This window comes from Lygodium microphyllum, chromosome 2 (genome assembly GCF_053477565.2).
Source record: "Lygodium microphyllum isolate KBCC chromosome 2, Lygodium_microphyllum_v1.1.10, whole genome shotgun sequence".
NCBI classification, from domain to species: domain Eukaryota; kingdom Viridiplantae; phylum Streptophyta; class Polypodiopsida; order Schizaeales; family Lygodiaceae; genus Lygodium; species Lygodium microphyllum.
The window spans coordinates 66607728-66618886 of NC_141136.1; the positions used below are offsets into that span (position 1 = coordinate 66607728).

The 11159-nt window shown below is 40.7% G+C and overlaps 1 pseudogene; it reads right to left on the reverse strand.

Moving 5' to 3' along the window:
- Positions 1 to 7036: 7036 nt before the first annotated feature.
- Positions 7037 to 10762, reverse strand: LOC148039838 (uncharacterized; annotated as a pseudogene).
- Positions 10763 to 11159: the final 397 nt, after the last annotated feature.

Consider the following 11159-nt stretch of genomic DNA (forward strand, 5'->3'; position numbering starts at 1 on the left):
CTGCATATAAAATGCCTAAGGTCAGATGGAGGGGGAGAGTACCTCTCAAATGAGTTTGCAAGGTTCTTGCAGGAGCATGGCATAAAGCAACAATATTCATGTAGTCATACCCCACAACAAAATGGAATTGCAGAAAGAAAAAACAGGCATATTGGAGAGGTATCACGTGCCATGCTCAATGAAAAAGACCTACCTGATTTTTATTGGGCTGAGACAGTTGCTACAGCAGTCTACATAATGAACCGGACTCCCACTACAGCAATACATGGGATGACTCCAAAGGAGAGGTATACTGGTAGGAAACCAGATATTTCTCATTTTAATATTTTTGGTTGCATTGCCTATGTTCATGTGCCAAATGAGTTGAGATCCAAGTTGGATCCAAAAGCTGAGAAGTGCATCTTTATTGGTTACTCTGTGTAGAAGCAGAAAGGGTATAGATGCTATAACCCTTCTACTCGTAAGTTTACAGTGAGGAGCGATGTTGTTTTTGATGAGATGAGTAGCTGGTATAAACCAGTAAATGTGATTGATGATGTAGATGCACAAAATGGTAATGTTGCACAGAATTCACAGTAGCAGTCACAAAATGTTAGTGGACCTGGAGTGTCCTCTAGGAGTGGTTCATATTCTTCACCATGGACAGGTAGATTGAGATCAGGAGAATCTCCTCAAAACAATGCAGATAGTGGTATGTAGGTTTCACGAAAAGGAAAAGAGAAGGTAGATCAGCACATGTTTGATGTGAATGCAGGTCACTCTTATGTGGATGGTGAATCCAGTGGCTCAGAATAGAGCATTGATGATGAGTTGGGTATTCCTTCTATTGTTACACCTGGAGTAAGGAAGACTAGGGATGTTTTGAGAGCACCTAGGAGTGAACCTACTTTGCGCAGGTCTACCAGAGCTAGGTATCCTATGGATAGGCTGAAATATGATGGATTTACAGCCATTCACTATGCATATATGGTCAAAGTGATACAGGAACCAGAACCCACTTCTTTTGAGCAAGCCATGGGAAAAGAAAAATGGGAGAAAGCCATGGATGAAGAAATGGATGCCTTGGAAGCAAATGCTACATGGGAGTTGGTATCTTTGCCTAAAGGTAAGAATGCAATTGGCTGTAAGTGGGTTTATAAGGTGAAGCACAATGCAAATGGTTCTGTGAACAGATACAAGGCAAGATTAGTAGTCAAGGGGTATGCACAAACATATGGCATTGACTATGAAGAAACATTCAGTCCGGTTGCAAGGATGGCAACCGTAAGAGCAGTCATTGCTATGGCTGTATCAAAGGGATGGTCTTTACATCAGATGGATGTAAAGAATGCCTTCTTGCATGGTGATTTGCAAGAAGAGGTCTATATGGAGCAGCCACCAGGTTATGTGCATGCTGTTCATCCTGAGTTTGTTTGCAGGTTGAAGAAAGCCTTGTATGGCTTGAAGCAAGCACCTAGAGCATGGTCTGACAAGACAGGACAGTATCTTATCACTATTGGCTTTCAGATTTCCAAGGCAGACTTCTCACTTTATGTGAGAAAAACAGAGAAAGGTATTATGCTACTTGTCATTTATGTTGATGATTTGATTATGACAGGTGACAATGATGAAGATATCCTTCATGTGAAAATGCTATTGAAGCAGAAGTTTGAGATGAAGGATTTGGGAGAGCTGCGTTATTTCTTGGGCATTGAGGTGATTAGATCAGCAAGTGGGATACAGCTCTTGCAGAGGCAGTATGGATTGGACATGCTGTCCAAATATGGGATGAGAGGCTGTAAGCCTATTTCAGTTCCTTTGGAGCAGAATGTGAAGCTGAGCACAGATGCAGGTGAGCTTCTAGAAGACCCTACTATGTACAGACGCATAGTAGGAAGTTTGATTTATATGACTATTACCAGGCCAGATTTGAGCTATGTTGTTGGATTGGTAAGTCAGTTTATGCAGGATCTAGGGAAACCGCATTTGGATGTGGCTAGACGCATACTCAGGTATGTCAAGTTCACATTGTAGTATGGACTATTTTATGAGACTGGGGTTCAGATACAGTTGCATGGATACACTGATGCTGATTGGGCTGGTAGCATTTCTGATAGACGATCTATCAGTGGATATGTGTTCTCTTTTGGGAGTGCTGCAGTCACTTGGAGCAGCAAGAAACAGCCTACAGTTGCCTTCTCCAGCACAGAGGCTGAGTACAGGGGTGCAGCAATGGCTGCATGTGAGGTAGCTTGGTTGCATAAGCTACTTTATGATATGCATCAGCCTACAGATGGGCCAGTTGTCATTTATTGTGATAACATGAGTAGTATACACTTGGCAAATAACCCAGTCTATCATGCTATAACAAAGCACATTGAGGTGCATTATCACTATGTGCGGGAGAGGGTTTTACTAGGTCTTATTGATCTAGTTTATGTCAGCACAGAGGATCAGGTAGCTGACATATTCATGAAGGCATTGGGCGCAGAGAAGCTACGCAAGTTCAGAGACCTGCTTGGTGTGCAGGAATTGGGATTGAGCTCGAGGGGGAGTGTTGAGATATCGAGCTCCACTCGTGATACGCCAGGGTGACCGTTGTGTATTTATGTCACCGACTTGTCGGTTGCAGACGCGGTTGGTACACCGCCCATGAATAATAGCTAGATGACAGCTATCCTTATCTACTCTAGTTCGTGGCTCAGTTAGTATGCCACCTTAGTTAGTTGAGTTTGGTTTGAGACCCATATATAGGGTTCTTCTATTTCTTTGTATGAGAGTTCTTTTGGCTTACACAACTAAGAAGAGGAAAATTGTTTTCAGCCTCCACCTCTATGTGTATTCCCCCATTGTGCAAGCAAGAAAGCTACAAGTGAGACTCCTTCCTTCTCTCCCACAATCTTGACAAGAGGTCTATCATGTTAGAACATAGTTCCGACGGAGATAAGACCCGTTCACATGGAAAAAACCAAAAGACCTAGGAACTGAAACGAAGGGCAGTAAAAAGGAAAATTATCTAGGGGAAGGGGACTTACAGTGCTGGCACATTAAAATGCATATCCAGGGGAATGAGGAGGGGTTCACATGCAAAAAAGGCAAAAATAGAAACCGAAAACGCATACGAGAATTAATATCGAAAAATCTATCAGCCGGAACGAAGTGAGGGAAGAAGGAAAAATGTGCAAAAAAATGTGCCCGACAATCCTATCACATCATAACACAATGCTAAGAAAGAGAAACCCCATTCGCATGGAAAAAACCCAAAAATCGTATCTGAGATGGGATTCACAAATTAATATTGAATGATCCGTGCACCGAAATGGAGGGTAGTAAAAAGAAAAAATGTCATGAAATATATAATCTTTGTCAAGATTGTGGGAGAGAAGGAAGGAGTCTCACTTGTAGCTTTCTTGCTTGCACAATGGGGGAATACACACACAAGTGGAGGCTGAAAATAGTTTTCCTCTTCTTAGTTGTGTAAGCCAAAAGAACTCTAGTACAAAAGAAATAGAAGAACCCTATATGTGGGTCTCAAACCAAACTCAACTAACTAAGGTGGCATACTAACTGAGCCAAGAACTAGAGTAGATAAGGATAGCTGTCATTTAGCTATTATTCATGGGCAGTGTACCAACCGCATCTGCATCTAACATGTCGGTGACATAAATGCACAACGGTGACCCTGGCATATCACGAGTGGAGCTCGATATCTCAGCACTCCCCCTCGAGCTCAACCCCAATTCCTGCACACCAAGCAGGTCTCTAAACTTGGGCAGCTTCTCTGCGCCCAATGCCTTCATGAATATGTCAACTACCTGATCCTCTATGCTGACATAAACTAGATCAATAAGACCTAGTAAAACCCTCTCCCGCACATAGTAATAATGCACCTCAATGTGCTTTGTTCTAGCATGATAGACTGGGTTATTTGCCAAGTGTATACTTCTCATGTTGTCACAATAAATGACAACTGGTCCATCTGAGGCTGATGCATATCATAAAGTAGCTTATGCAACCAAGCTACCTCACATGCAGCCATTGCTGCGCCCCTGTACTCAGCCTCTGTGCTCGACAAGGCAACTGTAGACTGTTTCTTGCCGCTCCAAGTGACTGCAGCACTACCAAAAGAGAACACATATCCACTGGTAGATCGTCTATCAGAAATACTACCGGCCCAATCAGCATCAGTGTATCCATGCAACTGTATCTGAACCCTAGTCTCATAAAATAGTCCATACTGCAATGTGGACTTTACATACCTGAGTATGCATCTAGCCGCATCAAAATGCGGTTTCCTTGGAGCCTGCATAAACTGACTTACCAATCCAACAACATAGCTTAAATCTCGCCTGGTAATAGTCATATAAATCAAACTTCCTACTATGTGTCTGTACATGGTAGGGTCTTCGAGAAGCTCATCTGCATCTGCGCTTAGCTTCACATTCTGCTCCAAAGGAATTGAAATAGGCTTACAGCCTATCATCCCATATTTGGACAGCATGTCCAATCCATACTGCCTCTGCAAGAGCCGTATCCCACTTGGTGATCTAATCACTTCAATGCCCAAGAAATAACGCAGCTCTCCCAAATCCTTCATCTCAAACTTCTGCTTCAATAGCATTTTCACATGAAGGAGGATATCTTCATCACTATCACCTGTCATAATCAAATCATCAACATAAATGACAAGTAGCATAATACATTTCTCTGTTTTTCTCATATAAAGTGAGAAATCTGCCCTGGAAATCTGAAAGCCAATAGTGACAAGATACTGTCCTATCTTGTCAGACCATGCTCTAGGTGCTTGCTTTAAGCTATACAAGGCTTTCTTCAACCTGCAAACAAAATCACGATGAACAGCACGTACATAACATGGTGGCTGCTCCATATAGACCTCTTCTTGCAAATCACCATGCAAGAAGGCATTCTTTACATCCATCTGATGTAAAGACCATTCCTTTGATGCAGCCATAGCAATGATTGCTCTTACGATTGCCATCCTTGCAATCGGATTGAATGTTTCTTCATAATCAATGCCATATGTTTGTGCATACCCCTTGACTACTAATCTTACCTCGTATCTGTTCACAGAACCATCTGCATTGTGCTTCACCTTATAAACCCACTCACAACCAATTACATTCTTACCTTTAGGCAAAGGTACCAATTCCCATGTAGCATTTGCTTCCAAGGCATCCATTTCTTCATCCATGGCTTTCTCCCATTTTTCTTTTCCCATGGCTTGCTCAAAAGAAGTGGGTTCTGGTTCCTATATCACTTTGACTATATAGGCATAGTGAATGGCTATAAATTCATCATATTTTAGCCAGTCCACATGATACCTAGCTCTGGTAGACCTGCTCAAAGTAGGTTCACTCCCAGGTGCTTTCAAAACATCCCTGGTCTTCCTTACTCCAGGTGTAACAATAGAAGGAATACCCAACTCATCATCAATGCTTTGTTTTAAGCCATTGGATTCACCACCCACATAAGAGTGACCTGCATTCACATCAAACATGGGCTGATCTACCTTCTCTTTTCCTTTTCGTGAAACCTGCATACCACTACGTGCATTGTTTTGAGGAGATTCTCCTGATCTCAATCTGCCTGTCCATGGCGAAGAATGTGAACCACTGCTAGAGGACACTCTAGGTCCACTAATATTTTGTGATTGCTGCTGTGAATTCTGTGCAGCATTACCATTTTGTGCATCTACATCATCAATCACATTTACTGGTTTATACCAGCTACTCATCTCATCAAAAACAACATCTCTGCTCACTGTAAACTTATGAGTAGAAGGGTTATAGCATCTATACCCTTTCTGCTCTGCAGAGAGTAACCAATAAAGATGCACTTCTCATCCTTTGGATCCAACTTGGATATCAATTCATCTGGCACATGGACATAGGCAATGCAACCAAAAATTTTCAAATGAGAAATATTTGGTTTCCTACCAGCATACCTCTCCTCTGGAGTCATTCCATTTATTGCTGCAATGGGAGTTCTGTTCATTATGTAGACTGCTGTAGCAACTGCTTCAGCCCAGTAAAAATCTGGCAAGTCTTTTTCGTTGAGCATGGCACGAGATACCTCTCCAATATGCCTATTTTTTCTTTCTGCAATTCCATTTTATTGTGGGGTATGACTGCATGAATATTGCTGCTTTATGCAATGCTCCTACAGGAACCTTGCAAACTCATTTGAGAAGTACTCTCCCCCTCCATCTGACCTTAGGCATTTTTTTTGCAGGCCTATTTCTTTTTCAACCATAGCTTTAAGAGTTTTGAAATGCCCAAAAACTTCACTTTTCTTTTTCATAAAATACACCCAAAATTTTCTGCTATAGTCATCAATAAAAGTGACAAAATAATGACAGCCTCCAATAGATGCAGCTTTAGTAGTCCACACATCAGAGTGGATTAATTCCAATGGATTCTTACTCTCTTGAACATGTCTAGGAAATGGTTTCCTTGCCTGTTTTCCAAATTGACAGGCTTCACATACCTTACGCATTTCTGCAACCTTGAATTTAGGCAATCCTGCAACAATATTTTGGGCCTGCATTGATTTAAGTCGCTTTACATTAACATGACAAATGCGTTTATGCCAAATATCAATATCTTCAACTACACCGGTCCCATGTGCAAACATTGCTGCACTCAATTCAGGCATGTCTGCATCCAACGTAAACATTGTGCCCTTCTTCTTTCCTTTTGCTATCAAGCGACCTTTATTTTTCATATCCTCAACAAAGCATCCATGAGAATTAAATCTGACCTGCAAGCCCTGTTCAACCATTTGACCAACCGAAACCAAGTTCTTGGTGATATTCGGGACATGAAATACATCCGACAGGGAGGCAGTCAATTGAACGAGCGAACAAAACCGAGCGAGCCCAAAAAAGCGAGCAAGAAAAGTTAATGGTATAATAAAAGTAAAGTGTAGTTCAAAACAAAGATTCATAACTAGTTTCACCATAACTACACATAAGTTCTACTAATAAAAGTGACAATAATAAAAGTTGCTTCCAAAGTATTAGAAGTTTGAATGCTCACTAATCATCATAGGGATTGTCCACAACTTGCACTTTGTAGGCATCTAGTTCTAGCTCCTCATCATCAAGACCCAAGCGTGCTCTCTTTGCACCTACTTCTTCTACAAGAGGTCGAACCACAACATCGACTATATCTTCACATATATCAAATGAAAAACATGGACGAGAAGATGCTTGGCATGCACGCATCAGAGGTGCAGTGCCACACCCCATCTCCAAAATCAATCCCGATGGTGGACACAAAAGATCTAATACACAGAGCAAGAATACGGGTGATCTCTGAAGACCTCCATGCCAAAGAGTCGAAGAAGATGGTCGTGCCAATCTATTTCTCTCTGGAAGGTAATGGGGCCAGCAGTCACTCGATGGATCAATTTGCAACTTGCGGAATTGAGAGCTGCTCTCTCCAAGAAAGGTGGGTGGATGACATCCACTACGACGAGCAAATACCAAAAGAGAAGATCGGCTCTACATAAAGCATAAAGGTCAGATATGTTCACTACAAGAATTACAAACCAAAAGTTTAAGATCACTTACTGACACCTCAAGATCGCATTGTTCCCTATAGCCATATGGAAGCTTGTCAAGCACAAAAACTCGCCTGACAACTTCGAGACCAAGCACATGTATGTACTTCTCAAGCCAAGATAATGCATCACCTATTTTATCAAAGAAAAAAATTACTTTCTTGTTTAGTTAAGTGCTTATGCCAACACACATTGACCAGGACAATATACCTGTCAAAGTAATCCAAGTAACTAACCATCCACTATCTCCCAAAGAGGCAGCAGCAACTGTAATTCCTAGGCGAATGTGTGCCTCCGTGAGCATATTCCAAGCAGGCAAGGTGGTTTCTTTATCAATCAAACATCCAGTAGGAAATTCAATGAAGACAACATCGCAAGCCCATTTCACATGCTTCCCATTCCGTACATATGTCATATCATGTTTTGCAAGCCTAGAAAAGAACTCATGTATTGTCTTGTAAGCATCATTTTTTCTCCCTACAATAAAATCTTGCCCCATAGAGATGTAGTCACCCATCATGCACCCATAACTTATCACGTCATCATCTTTATTGGAATGCATATCATTTAGTGGGCAAGGAAGAAATACAAATTGAATTATCTCCTTGATGGCAACCCTTTGCCCTGCAATAAACAAGAATATATGAGTATAAATTGGATGCAACATGTGTTACGATCTCTAATGATATAATCTATTCCACCTCCTTGGACGCTACTCCTTTGCTCCACTTCATGTTGTTTGGGACTATTGTCTTCTCTCTCTTGCATTGCTGCAGCACAAAGCATTTGCAATGATTCGCATTTTAACAAGGGAAAAAAACTTCACAACCGTTGCACCCAAAATATAATCTTACCATCACTTTCTTTCTTTGTCTCCTTTTTAGACCGTGTATTGCATCGATCCCCAAGAGGTTTATCAATAGATTTTTTGGAATGCACTTTGTGCAATTCCTTCTCTCTTGCCAAAACATATCCACTTCCAAGATCCACCCACCAAGGGCAATGGTCAATCTCCCAATCAGAGAGATTATGCATGCTCTTGGGATACATGCATACTTCCTCATTATCTCTGTCAATCCATCCTTTGCAATGATCTGGAACCCTGGCTATCTTCTTCTCTCCAATCAAATGAAGTAGATACCTTTTGCATGACATATTAGCACAAGCTATTAAAATAAACAAAGAGCAACTAAAGTTAAGCTCATTATGGCAACAAATCTACCTGTAGACAACTCGATATGCAGGCATTATGATTTCATTTCTCTTTCGGCGCTGAGGACCTTCCACCTTCTTTGATTCTCGTGCATCTATAGCTTGCTCTCTTGCTCTTACGTGAGCAAACATATATTTTCTAGCCTCTAATTTCACACCCTCCATGTAATCCTGTAATAAGTAATCCTATGGAAGATCCAATGGTGTACCTAAAACAAACATTTTTTTCAAGTCTTCCAATGCTTGAATAGCCTCGACCTCAACCTTTTCCAAAAAGCACTTCCGTGTCAACCAGCTTAACAAAAAAAATCAAATCTATTAGTATCACAAGATACATATGATACTAGCAATATCAAGACTACAAAATCTTTCAAATTGACACTTACAATCTGTACTCATTATCCAACGATGGCATACCATACATATCTTTTAATCTCTTGTTTGCATCCAAGAGAGAGAGCATCACCAATCTTTTTTCTTCCCTCATATCAGTATTTGCTAGGAATTTCAACTTGGTAATAGTAATCACTGAGTCCCGGCTATCAAACTTCAGTGTAAATATTCTATCCAACCATTGATCCCCTAGCTTGGGATCAAGCACATTTAAGAACCTGCAAAGTGGATAAGAAACCTATATTTAGAGATTTTACTGTAATGGGAGTAAACTAAGAAGCAAAGGGGTCATACCATGCCCATCTTGTCTGCCAATCTTTTATGTATCTTGGCACGTTCCTTTTTCAATGTCTCCTCTCTATTCTCAATAGAGACTGTGTTTAATACCAAATCCTTAACCTTTTTGAGTTTTGAAGTATACTCAACCTTCACAACAAAAGAGAAGCTTTTAAATTTTACCCTAAAAAGGAAACTTATCTATTATAATCCCTCTTAATAACAACCATGACATGTATTACCTGAAATACCAATCTTGCCAAGTACCCCCTTGTCAGTGGGGATACCATTGTTGTTTTCCCTTGACACTGCTATCTTTTGCTCTCAAGGACTCCAACAGTTTTACTTGATCCTGGGGTAAGACACTCAAGAATGCATTGATGTCACACTTGAAGATATTGTTGCAGTTCCAAAGTACATCCCGCAAGCTAGGTTTCACGATGGCATACTCATTCATGCTAATAAAGGAAAATTTGTAAGATTGAGTTCTGTAGATAAAAATATAGACGTCAATTCATTGTAACAAATATTGATACACTCACCTATTGACTCTTTGGAGTCCAGCGAGAAGAGCAATCACTAAAATCAGTGTGGGATCAATAACAGAACAAACAACCCTGACATGGCGAGCTCTATTCTCTTTGTACATTTGTGAGATCAACTCCATCCAAGCAGTCAACCGATGATTTCCTTCCCATACGTAAAACATTTTACCAGACAAGAACCTGAACTCCGTTTTAGCCAAGACCTCCTTCTCAAATTCTGCATCCACTTCACGCCCTAGAGGAGACCAACTTGACACTATGGCAGGGGTCACTAGTGTTTCTTCTCCTTTATACTTACATACAGACACAAAAAATGAGCCCTTCTTTGGTAAATAACCCTCATATTGAAATGCACTTTTTAAAGAGGACATGTCTGTACGAATCCCTCTAACAACAGCATGTGCAATCATACGACACAAGGGGATACGAGGGCAAACTTCTTGAGATAGAAGTCTACATTGACTTATTACATCTCCACATCCTACCATTTGCATATCAATATCGGAAACCTGGCTTGTTGCTTCCTCGTCTTCCTCCTATACCAGTTGAGACCCTTGCCCCACCACTGTGTCATCTCCTTCTTCACTTTCTTCTTGCAGTTGAGGATCTGAAGTCCCCACTACAACACTCGAAGTCTTTTCACTTTCTATAGTTGGTGTACCCTCCTCTAGAACTGTAGAGAGGGATGATCCACAAGTTATCTTTTGTGGAGTGGCTAAATTATCTTTGGATGATCTTGCACGACCTTTGCCTCTGGCCTTTCGTGGAGACATGAATGAAATACCACATAAAAGAATCAGTACATGTGTAGCGCTTGAATATATATATATTTGTATTACTTGAATATGCACAAAGAGTACCTAAGATTGGCCTTTCAAAATACCAGCAATATCTCTGCTGAGATCCTCAACACAAGTAGATACGTGTGAGAGACTGGATCGTTTGACCTGCAACATTCGAGAAACAAAAGTCTCATATCACTCTGGCTAAAAAATGCAAGCATTTTAAAACATTGTTACAAAATGCAAACAAAGTATAAAACAATATTACAAAATACAAAGCACTGAGCTTGTAGAGAGTAATCCATTATTAAACGGCCAAACATTGCAAGTATAATGGCAGTTAATGTCTTAAACCAAGCAAATAATGTCTCAAACTCTATTCTTGGAG